Raw genomic sequence first — 19264 nt, 5'->3', positions numbered from 1 at the left:
GCACACGGGGAGTGAGTTATCACATTCCTAGCTAATAGAGAGAAACAAAACAACATGTAGATATACATATCATATAAACGAAATATAACTTACTTAAACATAGTTCATGTCATTCCATCACTTTGTTGCGTAACATCACATCACAACACAACACAACACATCTCATTCATTTTCACATCAATCATGTACTCAAGGATCAAAATACAATATTACTAAATCAATCAATATCGATCAATACACAAGCGTTATGCAATAAATACACTAAGACTCAATCCTATACGCAATGTGGTACCATGTCAGTGAAAAATCTCGTTGGGCGTCTAGGAGTACATGACAAGACAAACCACACACTAGTAAGTCTGGTCACTCTCACTAGGTAAAATCATAGGGAGACTAGTCAGGGTCACGCAGTTTAGCGAGAATGCTCTAACCATGTGGAATTGACACAGGCTTAAAGGAGCACTCAAATCGGGTATATTTACCCCCAAGACCTACATTCCGAAGAGTCCATCAAGGCCTCTCCCTCCTAATTCAGGTTCAACCCAGAAAACATTTTAGCACACAGACTCTATCTATGAACTATACAAAACACATGACTCCTCAATTGTTCTCAAAATAGTTTTATCTCGTCATGCTTGTGATTAAACTCGTCGGGTCCCCACAGTGGTTCCCATCTTAATATTCGTTGCGCATTAACTCGTCGCCCTTAAAGGGTCTTAGCATTAACTCGTTACCCTTAAAGAGTCTTATAGTCATGTGATTGTACAATTCATAGCTCACAACTCAATGTACACAACATCCCAATGCACATCAATATTCCGAGTCAATACATACTCAATTTATCACATATATTCGGTCTCAATCACAATGGTATAATCCCAAAGTAGTATGTTATCATACCTCATGAATCATATACATTTTACTAATGAACTATGCAATACACACAACTACTCAATTATTTTCAAAATCATTTTAACTCGTCGCGCTTGTGAAAACTCATTGGGTTCCCACAATGGATCCCATCACAATACTCGTCACCCTTAAAGGGTCTTACAATTGTGTGATTGCACAGTTCATAGCTCACAACTTAATACACACATCTTAATACACATGTATTTTACCTTTCATCACAGGTTCAATTTATCACATACTCATGATTTGAATCACAATTTCATAATCTCAATATAACAATTTATACAAAAGGTTTATCACAACATGGGAAGTAAAACCCCTCAAATAATTTTGCACAATTATATCAAAATCAATTAATCAAAATCATAAGTATGAAAAATGAAAACACCAAGAGAACTCAATTTTATCAACCAATTCACATCAGGATATCAATATTGTATTTATAATCATAAAGGAAAAATTCAATAAACATCCCAAAATAAACCCAATTTAATCTTCTAAGGATCCCTACACATGTTCATTTTAACCCCAATTGTGATAAACTCATCTCTTACCTCTAAGCGGGCTCACGTGTGTATTGTGACAGTGATAGTGGCATCTCTAGGGGTTTCCTGAGATTTCTCAAGCTTTTTCTCTGATTGCTATGATAGGATTTTCAAGCGTAGAGAGAACGAAAAGTGATTGAAGCCTTCATTCCACTATCTATGTGCAATGAGTATTTATCCCTCCACAGATATTAGTCTGCAAATCCCAATGGTGAAGATGTGCAGAAATGAATCTAAAACCACATATCAAAATTTCATGACAATCCAACAGTTAACCAATCCAGGATCGTAGTTTTACTAAGACAGTTTTGGGTTTTTGCGGGAAAAGAAAGAGTTATGATGCAAAGGGTATTTCTCTCATATTCGACATCTTTTCATAATTTCCAATGGTGAGAATGTTCAGAAATAGTTTCCAAACCTAGTGCTCAAATTTCACGACGATCCAACGGTGAATAAGTCCGAGATCATCATTTTTCCGAGACAGGTTTGGTGGTTTGCGGGAAAAGAGATGGTTTTGGGAGGAAGAGAAGGAAAAACGAAATTGAGAGAAAGAGGAGGCATAGAGAGTATCGTCAGTATGAAAACTGACCTAAGATGCTCTATTTATAGGTAGGCTACTCACAATCTATTATTTACTATATTTTATTTCCTATCAATAAATCAAATATCTTTCCTTTTTTTCATTCAAACCATTATTTTAATTAATAACATTATTTCTCCTTATTTATTTTATTATAAAAAGTCTCAACAGTGTTCTAAAAATATATATTTTTAACTAAAAAAAACCACATATCAAAATTTCATGACAATTCAACAGTTAACCAATCCAGGATCGTAGTTTTACTAAGACAGTTTTGGGTTTCTGCGAGAAAAGAAAGAGTTATGATGCAAAGGGTATTTCTCTCATATTCAAAATCTTTTCATAATTTCCAATGGTGAGAATGTTCAGAAATAGTTTCCAAACTTAGTGCTCAAATTTCACGACGATCCAACGGTGAATAAGTCCGAGATCATCATTTTTCCGAGACAGATTTGGTGGTTTGCGGGAAAAGAAAGGGTTTTGGGAGGAAGAGAAGGAAAAACGAAATTGAGAAAAAGAGGAGGCATAGAGAGTATCGTCAGTATGAAAACTGACCTAAGATGCTCTATTTATAGGTAGACTACTCATAATCTATTATTTACTATATTTTATTTCCTATCAATAAATCAAATATCTTTCCTTTTTTTCATTCAAACCATTATTTTAATTAATAACATTATTTCTCCTTATTTATTTTATTATAAAAAGTCTCAACAGTGTTCTAAAAATATATATTTTTAACTAAAAAAAACCTTTTTAATTTATTTACGAAAAATGAGATATTACATTCAATCTTCTCTTTGATGAAATGTTTGTCGATTTCCGCATGTTTTGTACGATCATGTTGGACGAGGTTGTTGGCAATCTCTATGGCTGATTTATTAAGATGGTAAAACTTCATTGCATTCTTTTGCTCATATCCAATATCGTTCAAGAGACTTCTAATCCATAACAGATCACATATTCCAACTAACATCCCTCTAAACTTCACTTCAGCACTTGATCTAGCAACAACTTGTTACTTTTTACTTCTCCAAGTTACTAGATTTCCTTCCACAAAAGTGAAGTAGTCAGCTGTAAACCTTTTGTCATATGCTAATCCATCCCAATCAGCATCAGTATAACCCTCAACTTTGAGGTGACCATGATTTGAGAATAACAAACCTTTTCCTGGTGCAGATTTTAAGTACCTTAATATCCATTCTACAACATCCATATGCGGTTTTTTTGGGTCATGCATAAATTGGCTCACGACATTGACTGCATATGCTATGTCTAGTCTAGTATGAGACAAGTAAATTAGCTTTTCCACTAGTCTTTAATATTTTCCTCTATCTGCACTGGTTGTATCAGCACAATGAAAATTCTTGTGGTTTTGTTCTATGGCAGTATCAATTGGTTTACACCTAAACATTCATGTTTCAGCTAACAAGTCTAAAACATATTTTCTTTGAGAAAGGAAGATGCCATGCTTGGACCTTGCAACTTTGATCCCTAAAAATATTTGAGACCTCCAAGCTGTTTCATGTCAAATTCAGAAGCTAAATGTATCTGTGAGCTTAAATTTTCATTAGGATCATTTTCGATCACAATCATATCATCAACATATATTATCAATGCAGTGATTTTACCTTAATTATGCTTGAGAAAGAAGGTGTGATCAGAACTGCTTTGTGTGTAACCGAAAAACTTCATAAACTTTGTAAATCTTCCAAACCAAGCTCTTGGCGATTGTTTCAATCCATATAAGGCCTTTTAAAGCTTACACACCAAAGGAATATTTGAGTACTTTGGTATACCGGGAGGATGATCCATATAAACTTCTTCCATTAAATCTCTATCTAAAATGGCATTTTTTACATCGAATTGAAGAAGTGGCCAATCTTGATTTGTTGTTAGTGATAATAATACCCTCACTGTATTGAGCTTTGCAACTGGTGCAAAGGTTTCTTGGTAATCAACCCCAAAGGATTAAGTGTAACCCTTTGTAACTAGCCTTGCTTTATAGCTCTCCATACTTCCATCAGCTTTATGTTTGACAGTAAACACCCATCTACAACCAACTGTACTTTTTCCATCCGGAAAGGTTACATGTTCCCAAGTATCATTTTTCTCCAATGCTTCCATTTCTGTTTTCATTGCCTGGATCCACCTAGAATCTACTAGAGCTTCCTGCAAACTACTAGAAGTAAAAGCAGTAGATAATTGAGATACAAAATTGGCATATGACTTGGACAGCTTTTTAGATGACACATAGTTGTTTATGGGGTATTTGACCTTACAATTAAGAATGGGTTCATACTTAATTGGGGTTGTCCTCTATTAGTACAAGGTGGAAGAGTGTAAGGCTCACTATAGGGTCGGAATTTAAGGTAGAAGAGGCATTGCATTGTATATCAGTGGAAACATAGTTTTGTGTATCAGTAATAAAATGAAAAGGAGTAAGAATTTCAGGTGATACCTATACAAAATTATTTTTGAATTGGATCAACAATGAATTTGAGGTTGAAAGAGATATTATACTATCATCTCTAACCATATTCCCATTTACATTATTATGAATTTGATCCTCCATGTTCTCATCTCCATTGTCTTTAATTCCATCCTCTGTTGTTGTTGGCATAACATCAAATAACCTCATATCTTGATCAAGTCTATCATGATTCTGCACCTCCAAATTACACCCCCTTTAAGGTGAAGAATGAAGTATTTTCAAGGGAAAAAACATTTCATGCTCATGAAATGTAACATCCATTGATACAAAAAATCTTTTTGTAGATGGATGATAGGCCCTATATCTCTTTTCAGTGGTATTGTATCTCACAAAATCACATTTCATTGCTCTAGATTCTAATTTTGTTCACTAGTGAGGATGCAATTGCACTATATGACACAACAAAAAATAAATGATTGACAAAATTAAGGGTGAAATGATGAGAAAGGGCATCAAGAGGTCTCTTAAAATTTAATACACTCGGGGGAACTCTATTAATAAGATAAATGATAGAGCTTAAAGCTTCACCCCATAAGTAAGAAAGAATCTTACCGCCAATCAATAGTGATCTAGTAACCTCCAAAAGATGTCTATTTTTTCTTTTGGCTACTCCATTTTGCGGAGGGGAATTAGGACATGATGTTTGATGAAGAAAACCAATAGATTTCATAAAATTTGTCAACTCATTTTTGTAGTATTCCCTTCCATTATTAGACCTGAATATCTTTATTGGAGTATTAAATTGTGTGCTTATCATTTTGTGAAAAACTTGAAAAACATTACACATATCACTTTTGCGTTTAAGAAGGTATAACCAAGTCATTCTTGTACAATCATCCACAAATTTCACAAACCAAATAGCATTCCATTAAGTGTGGGAAGAAGGGCAGGTCCCCAAACATCAGAGTGAATAATAGAGAAAGGAGCATTAGCTCTATTGTTATTTATAGGAAAAGTAGCGCGATGAATTTTTGCCATTACACAAGTTTCACATTTAAAATCAGAGATATTACAATAGTTAAACAATGAATGAAATAATATCTTAAGGTAGCTAAAAGATGGGTGCCCTAATCGCTTATGCCATTGTCCAATATCTATTTTATTTTTAGCTTGTGTTTCATCACTTATAGAGTGAGTTAGTGCTTCTCCTTTGGTATATTGAGAATTACCTTCAAGATAGTATAATCCTTCATTTCTTTTATCACTGTCAATCTTCTCCTTCGTATATATATTCTGTAGAGTACAATATGTGGAAAAGAACAAGAAAACACAGTTATGAGACTTGGTTAATTGACTAACTGAGAGAAGATTGCAATTGAGAGAAGGAACAAAAAGCTCATTAGAAATTAATAGCAATGGAGAAATGGATATTGTACTACTACCCATAACTGGGGAAGAAACACCATTAGCGTTTATAATGACTGAAACATAACTATTAAAGAAAAGTTGTATAAACATATTTCTATCATAAGTCATATGGTTTGTTGCACCTGTATCAATTATCCAATCACTACCCTTAGTAACAACAGAAAAACCAAAAATTGATTGAAATTTACCTAGTAGCAACGGTGGAGTTGTCCTTAGGAGACTCCACCTTTTTTTCCTTTTGAGTGTCATTCAGGATAACTTGTACCATCAAGATGCTCAGGTGTAAGGATTGAAGACAAATCTTGCATATTTTTAGCAGAATCTGATTTATTTGACCTATTCTTCATTTTCGTACTCAGATGCTAATCTCCAATTCCTAATTAAAGAAGAGAGGCAATTGGAGTTGGCTCTGATACCATATTAAGAAAATGGTATATGGTAGTTTTCATTGATATGAGACAATGAATAAATACATGATCCTCTCTACCATCTCTCGATGATTATTGATGACAAAATATCAAAACAGAATCACAAATAAAAAAAAGAGAAAATATCTAGGAATTTGGATGAATTATAATTTAAATTCAAATCATAGCTAATCCCTACAATTAATGGATTCTAACAGTTTGAACCAATATTAAACATTGAGGTTGGGTTTATTCATCAAGTAATCTGGGTCGGTGTTGAGGCGTGGTACACTATAATACATTAGTGATGATACTCAATTGGGAAAACCTATCACGTACTATTCATGTTCCATGTTTATTAAGTTATGGAATGTATGGATTAAGAGGGAGAATATTGGTTTACTTTTTTACTTTCGAAATAATTATGTTAAAAGTTATATTAATTATTAAAGATAAATTTTTAATTGATTGACAATATAAAAAAATTTAAACATATTATGTCACATGTTATCTTAAAATTGTCATTGATGAGACTAAATAAATTTCTGGCTATCTGACGAGAACAACCATTTTTAAAAAATAATTAAAATCTTTGAAAACTAAAAAAATAAATTTAAGGAAGTAAGATCTAATTAAACTAATTTTATAAGGGTCAAAAGAATATATATATATATATATATATATATATATATATATATATATATATATATATATATATATATATATATATATATATATATATTCCCATATTTCTACATGTCACATGCAGGTATGTAGAAAGCCCTAGCCTTTGTGCAGTTGAGCTCTAATGAGCCTTTTTTTCGTAGCGTGATCTAGAGAGCTTCACGAACAACTACTAAGATGCTTATATTGCAATGCGCATGCATGCTCCCACAACGTATGTGTGAGTTTAGGCATCCATAGTTAGGGTGACAAACCAATCCTTTAGATTTATTTTCATAAAAATTATAAAATCCAATAAATCTATAAATAAAAAAGATTAAATATAATAAAAATTAGGTGAAAAATAAATCTCATAAATAATTATAAAAAAAATAATATCAAATTTTTTAATTTTTCAATTGTTATTCACTTTTTCATGTGATTTAATTTGAATGTTTGTATATATTTTTTTTATGCATATCCATTATTTGTATCCATTGAAGACTTAAAATTCTCAAAGCAGCACGTAAGAGTATCTCCAACCCAACAACTTACTTGGGGTGCTTAAAATAGGACCCACATGTACAAATCACTCACTTTTACTCTTCCCAATACAAGAACTTTTGAGCATTTAATTCTCACAATGGAGCAACTCTCTTTAAGTGCTTCTAATGGGGTCCACAAAAAATTATTTTATTATTAAAAACAAATATCTTAAAAACAAGCACCTTTAAGCACTTATTTTTTATTTTTTTTAATATCTTAAAAACAAATAGCACTGGTGCTACAGTATGCAACTGGTGCTTAAAGAGAAAAGTAGCTAATGTGTGTGTGGTGGAGAATGCTTATTAGGCAACGGTTATTCCATTAACTAATATTATGTCATTTGTACTAATGCAAGGTGATGCTAAAACTTAGAACCCTTTGGTGGCCCCACAAGTGATAAAGGTAAAGAGAGAATAAGGAGAAAAGAGGTTAATACACTAGTGTGTCAGGAATATCTAAATGTTCAGGGGAAATGTTTGTGGAAACAGTTCGACGTTATGATATTCTTGTAACATTTTTGTGATTTTGTCTTACGGTAGGGTCTTTTAATTGTGAGGATCTTTGTGATAGCTTATAAATGGTACTTTTGGATGGTGTTTTCTTTGACAACCCAATAGGATTTGAATTTGTAGGACACTTAGTGTTATTAAATGTCAATAAAATACTTAATGTACAACTCTGACTTGTTCTAATGGGAGTGATACCTGGCGCAAGATTATGGAGGTTGTTCATCCAAGTTTCAACTAGTATTATGTTAGTTTGCTCTTTTTCTTACAGGTTTAATTTGCTATTTTTATGAGCACAAATTCTTGACTTTTACTTGTAAATATATTTTGAAAGGTGAACTATATGATTGTTTAAATCAAGATTTATTACATTTAATTGTAAATTTGATCTCTTTAAAAAATGGTTAAATTTGATAAGATAGCATTTGGTTTTGAGAAAACTCTTTTGTATTTTGTATTTTTAATTGATTAATCATTAAGAAAACTTATTTAATTGTTCTTTAATCAAGTTAAATGTTAAGAATGAATTTGTTGTGGATTATATAGTATTTTTTGAGTAAAAAATGAATAGGCGATAATGAGTAAAAAAATACTTAATAAATAAATATTAGAGATCAAAAAATTCGATAAAATAATTTTAAGAAATATTGTTTGGTTAATTTGTGTCAGTTTTAAAACTACCAAAAAATCACAAAAATATAAAATAATATAAGTATTTTGTGACGGTTAAAAACTGTGACAGCTAAAAATTGTCACTCACAAGTCATTTTTGACGTTAGTACTCCTTACATTGGATTCTAACGGTTAGAAATACAATTGTGGAGGTTTTTAGCGGCCACAGACTACAATGTTAACCACCAGAAGTGCAGATTTTTGAAGTGCCAACCAATGTTGAATACATTAAAATGGATTGGTAATTGTTAATTCATTATTTGACTAAGTTACAATGCTACAATTTAAATTTAAGAATTGTGTAAAAACAATGAAACTTAGTGTGTATTTGGATTGGTATTGACTAAATTGATTTTGAACGAAATTGATTTTACAGAATAAATTAAGGTTAGAATTGATTATAAACTAACATGATTTTTGTTTAGATAACAAATATCAAAAATTGATTTTTTAACATAATGGTGTTTGGATACTTTTTTGAACATGTAATTACTAAAATGAGTTTTAGTTATTTGTACATGTGTAATGTATTATTATTTATCATTTATTGTTATATTGATATGTTCGTTATTAATTTGAATTAAATAGGTAGGTTTATAACAAGTTTTTATAATGAAATTAGTTAAAGGAACAAGGGAATTATGCAACTTAGAAGGTGTTAGTAACATTACGCAGAGAATTATGCAACTTCCCAACTTTGACATGTTCTTGCATTATATTCGTCAAATACTCTACAGATCTTTAAATATTATGGGAACAAAAGCATTTGAGAGTTAAAACATAAATCTAGAGGACCATCAAAGGGTTTTATCTGATTTGATCCAAGTTACTACCAATTTAAATTTGAATACAATACATTGTTTTAGATAGGATTCAACATACTCTCTTGGTGTAGTTTAGAACTCCTAATTTTTCCTAAGCTTAGAAGGTGTTAGTAGAGGTTAGAGACTTAGGGAAGGTTGATTTTATGTACTTCTAAGGTGCATAATAACAAGGGAAACACTCTCGAGTCACACGGTTCAAACATTACCTAACTCAAATTAATGCAAGCACTGTCTATACACAAATATGTGCAGTTTTGACATGCTTTATGAAAATATTTATAACATATTCTACGAAATTTTAAAAATTATGGGACCAATTAGGTTAGAAATATATCATCTAAAACTAGATGAATGTAAAATATTGGTCTCCTTCTACCATGTCTGTTTACATGGATTGAGTAAAGACAACATAAATAGTACTAAAATTCATCAAACACTCATAATTGATTTTGTGTGGAGTTTAAGAACCTTGAATTAATACCAGAATAAGGCACATAAGATCAAAATCTAAACCTTACATTTGTTTGGCTTCCTAGAAGTTATTGTATTTCTCATCAAATGTGTCATATCCTTTATTGCTATTGTTATCTCCCTAAAGTGAAATGATATCTATAATTCTTATTGCTAGTGTTATGTTCAGTTTGTCCTATTTAAATTAAAAAGAAAGTTCTTTACACTCTTTCATCCATATGTTGAACATGTAATAGGTGGATAAATGGGTCCATATATTTAGTAGCATTTAATAATCCCAGATTTAGTTAGTGGTAATACAAAACTTGTCTAAAGATTTTGTACAATAGAGATGCAAGGTCAAACTAGAACAATCTCAGATTTTGTATAATGTTAAAATTGATATTTAGTCATGGCTCAAAGGTTTAAGTAATGATTAAAATTTTCTGCAAATTAGTATATACTATCAGATAAAGGGTTGAAAACTTACCAAAACACAATATATATATATATATATATATATATATATATATATATATATATATATCAAAAGAAACTCACATTGTTATAGTTTTTATATTATCTTTTTTATTATCTTCAACATTCTCCTTCAATAAACTTATTCAATAGCCTCTGCACCAAGTTTCAACAAGTTGAAAGCAATGCATTAAAATGAGACTCGCAGATTGTAAAAATGCAAAAAAAAAAAAAACAAAAAAAAACTTGAAAGTAGCAAAGATCCACCAGAGAGACAAAAGAGGATGACATTCTTTTGTGAGATAAATGAACATAGGAAAATTTAAATAGAATCTAAGCAAATGGTAGTTGGTAACCCATTAATTGCAACAAAAACAATCTAGTTTGATTCAAATCACCTGGAACAAAATAACCAACTCCTTTTTCTCTCCCAAATGTAACGAAAAAATGTTGCACCAATTGAGATGTGGTTGCAATCCATACTATAAAAGGAATTATCAACATTAATTGCAACAAGTTTGCTCAACACTATCCAAAACAAAAGGAACTAAATTAAAAATTTGATTGGCCATTAGATGAGCAGGTCTACAATGGCGGTAAAACACAAACACACAACATCAAATGCCCATCAACATTAATCAGTGGATGACTAGAGTTTAATTTGAAAGAAATCAAAGACCCAGATGTAAAACTCGTTGGGTGACAGAGATCAGGTTTGGGTGAAGGGCAAATAAGAGAAATCAAAGTCCCATAAGCCAAAATCGATTTTACCTGTACGTGGAAGCTACCACGACCCTGCCTCACTTCAAAATCGATTTTAATGGAGTGAATTGCGTCCAGTAGAGAAGCCAAACATCACGATCAACTGAATTTTTCACGCTTGACCACGGAAAATGTGCGTTTAAGGGATTTTCATGCAATTCCAAACATTCTCTTAGTTTTTTTTTTTGAGATTTTCGTTGTAAGAACATATATAATTTAATGAAACTCTATCTTCAAAGTTTTCTCTCTTTTTTTTTTTGTGTCTACACATTTACTTTCTCTATAAACTACATACTTAAAGGAACCGAAATATAATTGAAGCTACAAATCTAAGCTACACATTTGCTTGTTGAGAAATATCATTGAAGTTTAAACCAAATAAAACATTGAGGTGATACTAAGTAAAGATGATACTCAATTTGGGTTGGGTTTCTTATTATTGTGAGTGATGCACTATCAGAAAAATTATGTGTGTCTAGAGACACTTTTACCTATAGATCTAAATTTATGTAGGTAAAATTAGAAAATGTTTTTACCTATGGACTTTAAGTGTAGGAAAAATCTTGTAATAACTAATAAATATGTACAATTCATAAAGACTTTTACCTATTGATACTTAGTGTAAGTAAAATTCTCGAAAAACTTGTGCCTATCAATATTGTAGCATAGGTAAAACTTCAAAAGGCAAGTACCTATGGTTACTTTCGTGTAGGTAAAACCTAAAAGACTTTTAGCTACCACTACATAAAAATTTATTTTTAATTGCAATTATTATTTGGAAAGAAAACAATTGCTAGTGTTTTATTATTTAACTAAAGATAGTAATGACCCATATGTAATTGTTGGCCAAAATTACATATATGAAAGCAATTTCCAATAATATTATCAGAAAATTAACATTAGTATAATAACTCATTCAGAAATTAAAAAAACAACAATTTAACTAATCACTAATTAATTTTTTAATCAAACATTCATTACTCAGTCTCTTCTGGTCTTCACTCTCCACCTTCCAGTGACTCGCTTCAATTCTCACTTTCTTTCACCCCGATTTGCATTCTCGCTTCAATCATTACTCACTCGATCAGTGACTCGCTTCAACTCTCTCTTTCTTTCACCTCGATCCTTATTCTTGCATCAACTCTCTCTCTTCTCCGTTGATCGGACCTAAACAGGAATGCGTAGATTGATGTTGCATTATGTCTCAAGGCGGTGGACAAGGCGACACTGTACCTAACGTGGAAGCGCTCTGGCAGAGTGCATTGTTGTGGCTCTGATCAGAAGCGTAGTCGACAGTGGTGGCACATTGAGCCGCGATGCTAAGAGTTGGCTCGTGCCACATCAAGTTCCTCGACAAAGGATTGGACGGTGAGGAAGGTCGTGACAATAACTGTGGCGAAGGTGCTTCGATTGAGAGAAATTTGGTATCTCAAAATAAGGCTCTACGTTTAGATTCGGTGCAGAATCAGAGGTTGGATAAGTTGAATTACTAATTTAGATAATAATTATAATTGTGGAGGTTGTGAAATTGAAAATAAGTAAAAGAAAAATGAAAATAATAATGTCCTACTATATGATAGGAATGAGTGTAATGTTATTTGTTACAAATCAAAGTAATTTCAGAGACTATGAATTGTACTTTAGAAATATGGAAGGAGGTAACTGAGGATGCTTATGGTAAATCTGAATGTGATTATCTTGGTAATGCATTTTTTTCACATTATGTTAAGTTTCCCCGTTACTTTTTGAATACTGATGAGAGAATCTTCTTGCTGAATTTCCTTAAGCTTCATAGCGTGTTTGGGGTAGCTTTACAAATGCACATATAACGTATCCATATTATTATTTCATTCATCTGATTTTCTGAATGTGATTAAAGTATAGATTTAAGCTATTGAATTATATATACATCCAAATTACATAATAATAAAACATTAGTCATTTTTGTAGCATAAGATGCTATTAGAGATATGCATGCATTACTTCAACTTGAATTTCTATTTCTAACTTTTGGTTTGCTAATTGTGTAGAGCATTTTCATGAAGTAAAGAGCGTGAGGAAAAGAAAGAAAAAAGAGGTACACATTTTTATTTAGCTATTCAAAATTGATTTTGTGTTTGACAATCATTTTGTTTCTTCTTTCATGAGGTATTCTATTGCTATGTTTATATTTTGGCAAATAGTTGCACTTATGTTGTTAAGGACTTGGAATTTTGCATCTTCTTTTCTTTGGGAGGTGATGGCAATTTGGACATAGAAAATTTGTGAATAAGAGTAGTTTGGTGCAATACGGGCTAAGGCCTATCGTCCCTTGTTGGTCATCATGTGCATGAATCTAATTTATGTTCAATGTGTTTAACTTGTAGTTTCCCTTAGTACACTTTGATACCACCTGACCTAGTACAGACTACAGACAAATGTTTTTGTAGTTAAAGAGATTCTTACAATGGCATTATAGTAACATAGTGTTTGACTAAAAAATTATAGCATTTGTGAGTGAAAATTGCTACTTCCTCATTGCAGATTGTGAAAATGATCCAAAGTTGAGCCTCTTCTCTGTGTTTGCTCGTTTGCATCTAATCCTCATGACCATGACTCTTTCATCAGTAGTTTCTACTCTGATTTGCTTTTGCTTATAGTATGCTTCTCCTCTTGTGATGAACAAGTTTATTACCTTTAGCAGTATTGTATAATCAGCATGTAAGAGATAAATATAAGGTTAAATAGGAAGTGGGAAGTGTAGGTGAAGAGAAGGGCACAATGTATGTTGAGGGAGTTGTTGGACAAGTGGCCTTAGAAATTTTAAGAATGGGGGTTGAATTAAGATTTCGTTGACTATTCCTAATTGAAAATTTCTCTTTCTTAGATATTCCCTAGATTCAATTATTTCTTTAATTGTAAGTTACTCGAATAACAAATAAGGAGAAGTAAACTTAAAGAAATATAAACACAACAGAAAGTAAAAGAGATTAAGGAAAGAGAGAATGCAAAATCGGATTTATACTGATTTGGCCACAACCCGTGCCTACGTTCAGTCTCAAAGCAACCCGCTTGAGATTTCCACTATCCTTGTAAAATTCTTTACAAGCAATGAACCACAAAGGACTTCCCTCCTTTGTGTTTAGTGATTATAACCAAGAAGTTATTCCCACTTCCTGCAATGAACCCCAAGGAACGTTGGTCCCTTGTGTCCAGTGATAACAACCAAGAAGTTATACCCACTTCTTGCAATGAACCCAAAAGACGTTAGTCTTTTGTGTCCAGTGATCAACCAAGAAGCAAATCCTGCTTCTTGCAATGAACCCAAGGAATGTTGGTCCCTTGTGTTCAGTGTTTGCAACCAAGAAGACTTTCTCTTAAAAACAGTCACCAAGAGTAGGTTTCTTGAAAAGTTTTTTGTAAGAATGGAGGAGAGGAAGAAAATAGAATAGCACAAGTTTTTGCCCAATGAACTTTTCTTGACAAAGAGTGTTGAACAAAAACTTTTAGAAAGATTTTGAGAAATTAGTCTTAATCAATGTTCTGAAATTCGTGCCATGGTCACATATTTATAGTCACTTGATGGCTCTTGAAGAGCCATGTTAAAAGATGTGAATTTTGGTAATTTCTTCAAAACTAATCACTTTTAAAAAAGTTGTGACTCTTGATAATTTCTTCAAAAACCAGTCACTTTAAAAGTTGTGACGCTTGACAATTTTTTAAAACTAGTCACTTTAAAAGTTGTGACTCTTGGCAATTTTTCAAAACCAGTCACTGGTAATCAATTACCATAATGATGTAATCGATTACACAGTTTATTTTATCAAAAGTTGTGACTCTTCATGTTGAGGTTTGAAATCCAACGTTCAGAAAACCACTGGTAATTGATTGCAAATATTGTGTAATCGATTACACTATTTTGAAAATATTTTGTCACAAGTTGTGACTCTTGAGATTTGAAATTCAACGTTCAAAAACATTGGTAATCGATTACATGCTCATGGTAATTGATTACTACTTTGTAAAATAATTATAAAACTATTTTGGGCTTCTGGTAATCGAATATTGTCTTATGGTAATCGATTACCAGAGAGTAAAAACTCTGGTAAAAGATTTTTCTTTGAAAAATTCTTTTGGACAAATTGTGCTATTCAATATTTTCTTTGAAAAATTCTTTTTATACTTATCTTGATGTTTTTCTTGAGGTTCTTGCATATCTTAAGTCTTCTATTGAATCTTCTTGATGTCTTTAATCTTGTTTGAATGTATCTTTTTAAAAATCTTTGACATAATCAAAATAATCTTGGAAGCTTTACTTCTAGAGGAGTAGTATATTACTATATTGTGTTGTGCAACAATGTGAGTGTTACTTGTTGAATAAGAAGGAAGAAAAAGATGAGGTAAGGTGAGCAGATATGTTGTACTAGTATTGCTATTGCACTCATATATTAGTGAGCCCATCAGTGACAAAATAATGGGCCTAACCCTTCATATGGTGGCCCCATTATTTAGGTGAGCTTGACCGGATAGATAAATATTCACTGTCACTGTTAGTGCCAGTGGTTGATATGGGTGGGAATGAGTGAAATAAGCATAATCATAGCCGTTGATGGCATGAGGATTTGGTAGATTATATAGATTAGTACCAAAAATAAATGAAGCACCCCATTTCTAATAGTAGATGACATATGATTTCAATCTAAGGTCCTTGAAAGAAGCACCACATTAGCCATGTCATCTATTATTACAAAGCACTAAAAATTTTGCTAGGTAACTTAAATTGCTAAAAAAAATTTGTCATAATGTTTATCCATTATTATATATTTTAAATTCAATTAAAAGTGAAAAACTACTTGACGATATTGTAGTTTTGGAACTTTGTGTACAAATAATTAATGGTGAACTGAAAACATTAATTGATACAGTTCCAATTCATTGAAAGTTGCTTTACTGGTTAAGATTTGGAGATATGTCGAAAATTGTAAGAATGAAAACTAAGCATTAATCATCCTCTTAGTGAAAGATTTTTTTTGCAAGCTTCTGATTATTTTTCTCAAATAGTAATGTTTCTTGATATGGCATGTTAGAGGATATCAGACCACTTTCCTCCTCTCCTTTGTATGATGTGCTTCATCGATCTAAGAGGCTAAGAGCACTTTTATTATCATGTCATACAACTAGTCATGAATTAATTTCTACTTTGCTTGGTATATTATGTTTATCATTATACCATCGTCAAATAAGGAGCATTTTAGTTTTTTGCCTTTGCTCTTATATTAGATATGCTTGGCCTTTTCTTACTATATTAACAATAAAGCCCATTATCTATTCTTTTAGATAAATAGATTGTTTCCATGAATTTTCGTTTGACTTTCTCCATGTGATTGAAATAGTTCAACATTTTTTCTCCTTATAGAGCATACTGCAGCACCATATAAATACTGTTTGGTTACAATATTCTTATCACTCTTGGGCCGAAAGATGTCAAAATTCAAATAGCGCTAAATCAATAGAGCTGCTGAAGGAGGTACCTTGTGATTTTGACTACCAACTCATTACGACATTCTTATCCTTCTTGGTCTATAGTTTTCTTTTTGTGGTTGAGAATCTAGTTACATTCAGATCTATGGCTTCCTAATTCTTGCGCTACAGGTTGTATTAGGACTCCATATCTCATTACTGTAGAATGTGCCTAGGTCATTGTCCTCTGCTTCTTTTGTTTACATTTCACTAAAGTATCTAAGTTCTGACTTATAAGTTATAACAAATAAAGAAAAGAAAATTGAAGTCTTCAACCTAACGAACCCAATAAACTGATGCCCGATAAAAAAATAATGTTATTAAATCATAAGACAAATACAATTTTCATAATGGTCTATCTCCTAGGTTTCAACAAATCTCCATAAAATATACTTACTCTTTCAAAATATTCATCATTTCACAGAATAAATTGTTTGATTTTATTTTTTGATATAGAAAGTCAAACTAATTATTTTTTTTTTCAACTTTATCCTACTCTCTTGTTATCTCCACTAAATGGAGACATTAATGAAGTGATAATGTTATGTTGAGTATTTCAGTAGAGGTTAATTTTGTCAGATACATTTATAGTTTGCTCCAATTGAGATTATTTAATAACTTTCTCCGTATGTCTACAATGACCTTGAATGACATATATTTTGAAATAGATGCAGTATCATGTTAGCAAAATATTTAAAGAAGGCATGAGATTTAAAGGGAGTGAAGTAGCAGTTTGTTTCATTCATTACCAAACCAAACCAAACAATTAGCAATAGAACTTGGTGTATTGCATGTAATGACTTGTAATTTAGTGATATTCGGTACGGTACTACCCTAAAAAACTTAAAAAATGAAAATATCCATATTGCTCTCCAAGGTCCATGTGGTTTTGCTTTTTTCCTCTCTTATCTTTCCCAAGCCATAGAAATACTATCCTTTGGATTCCTTTGTTAAAAAAGTATGCAGTCTTGATGGTTTGTCTAGTTAGATTTAGTGAAAAATAAAATCTGTTTATTCAGTTTCCTTGTTAGATTGACTGAGATTATACCTTGCCATTTGGGATTTTAGTTTGAATTCCTTCTTGAAATATTGTACTTAACTGATATAGCCTCATTTATTTTTAGTGCTTTGTAATAATAGATGACATGGCTAATGTGGTGCTTAGATTGAAATCACATGTCAAATTTTGAATACATGCAATGCAACAATGAATGGACATGCCCTGTTTCAAACAATGATCACAATCTTTTGGCTCAATATGTTTGGTTGATTTTATTCATTTTCTTTTTCAGTAATTGTTTGATACTATTTTGTGGAATGAATACTCTCTGGAATACAGTTGCACCAATGCAATCAACATTATGTTCTGAATGGAAAACCTGGAAGCAGGATGTAATGAAATGGTTTTCTGCACCACCTTCCTTATCGAGCAGCAAAGACACCCAGCAACAGAGTTATGATGATTTGTACCAAGCAAACCTTCAAGTTTGTAGAAAAGGCCCAAACTTGAAGTTCATGGTGCAGATACACATGCTTCACAAGTGGAAATCAAGGACCAAACTATAGCTCTTGAGGCTGACCCTGACTTCTTTAAGAACCAGGACACGTTGAGCACAATAGCAGCTCAGTCTTGCAAACATGAAGGTGTTAGGGAGGTGTTTGTGACAACTTCACCTAGTAATTTGGCCAATAAATGGAATGAAATTGTAGTTTAGGCTATCGATTCCCATTTCTTACATATCAAAGAAATGGAATCAACACCTACAAATGAAATCACTGTTGCAAAATCTGCAGAACCGGTTAGTAAGAATCGACATTGTATAGCTTAGACAATTAACTTAGATACAATTGATATTCCTTTTATCTAGATAATTGAATAATGATATTACTAATAATTTGGAAACACAAAACATCTTAATAGATAACGAGGAATGTAATTTTTTTATTATGTGACTCTTACCTAAGATTAAAGTCTATTAGTACAAGTATATTGTCTTTCAATAATAAACATAAGTTAATGACTTTTAGCTACAGTTAGAGGTTGTAGGTACAAGTTAATATTTTTACCTACTGTTAGAAGATGTAGATATAAGTTAATGATTTTTACTTACGCACATTGTGAATTGTAGGAATCATATATAGTGATAATCAAATGTAATTGTAGATTAAGGTAAATCCGTAGGTAAAACCTCTACTGACAGATTATAATTTGTCACTGTACGACCCTTCAAAATTGACGGTTAAAATGTCCGTAGGATAAAGTCTTTATTATATTTACCTACACATTTTTAATCTCTAGTGATGGTTTTTATCCATAGACATAAGTCATTTTTTTTGCAGTGATGGAATGGAAAGAGAGAATACAACAACATATGGGTTTCTAACTAATTAAGTCTAAGGAATAAGGTCTCCTTTAGAATATTCATCATCAAAGAGAGTCCGTAGAAGGTTGAAAAGAGCCTAGGCCACAAGCCATGGTGGGAGATACATTATTTGACATTTCGCTTCCGCAATTATTTAAATGAGTCTAGAATTATTATTTAGAAATCAGTAACAAAA

This window comes from Glycine max, chromosome 13 (assembly GCF_000004515.6).
Source record: "Glycine max cultivar Williams 82 chromosome 13, Glycine_max_v4.0, whole genome shotgun sequence".
Taxonomy (NCBI): Eukaryota; Viridiplantae; Streptophyta; class Magnoliopsida; order Fabales; family Fabaceae; genus Glycine; species Glycine max.
The sequence above is the reverse complement of the archived record's forward strand: the minus strand, read 5'-3'. Positions refer to the sequence as shown.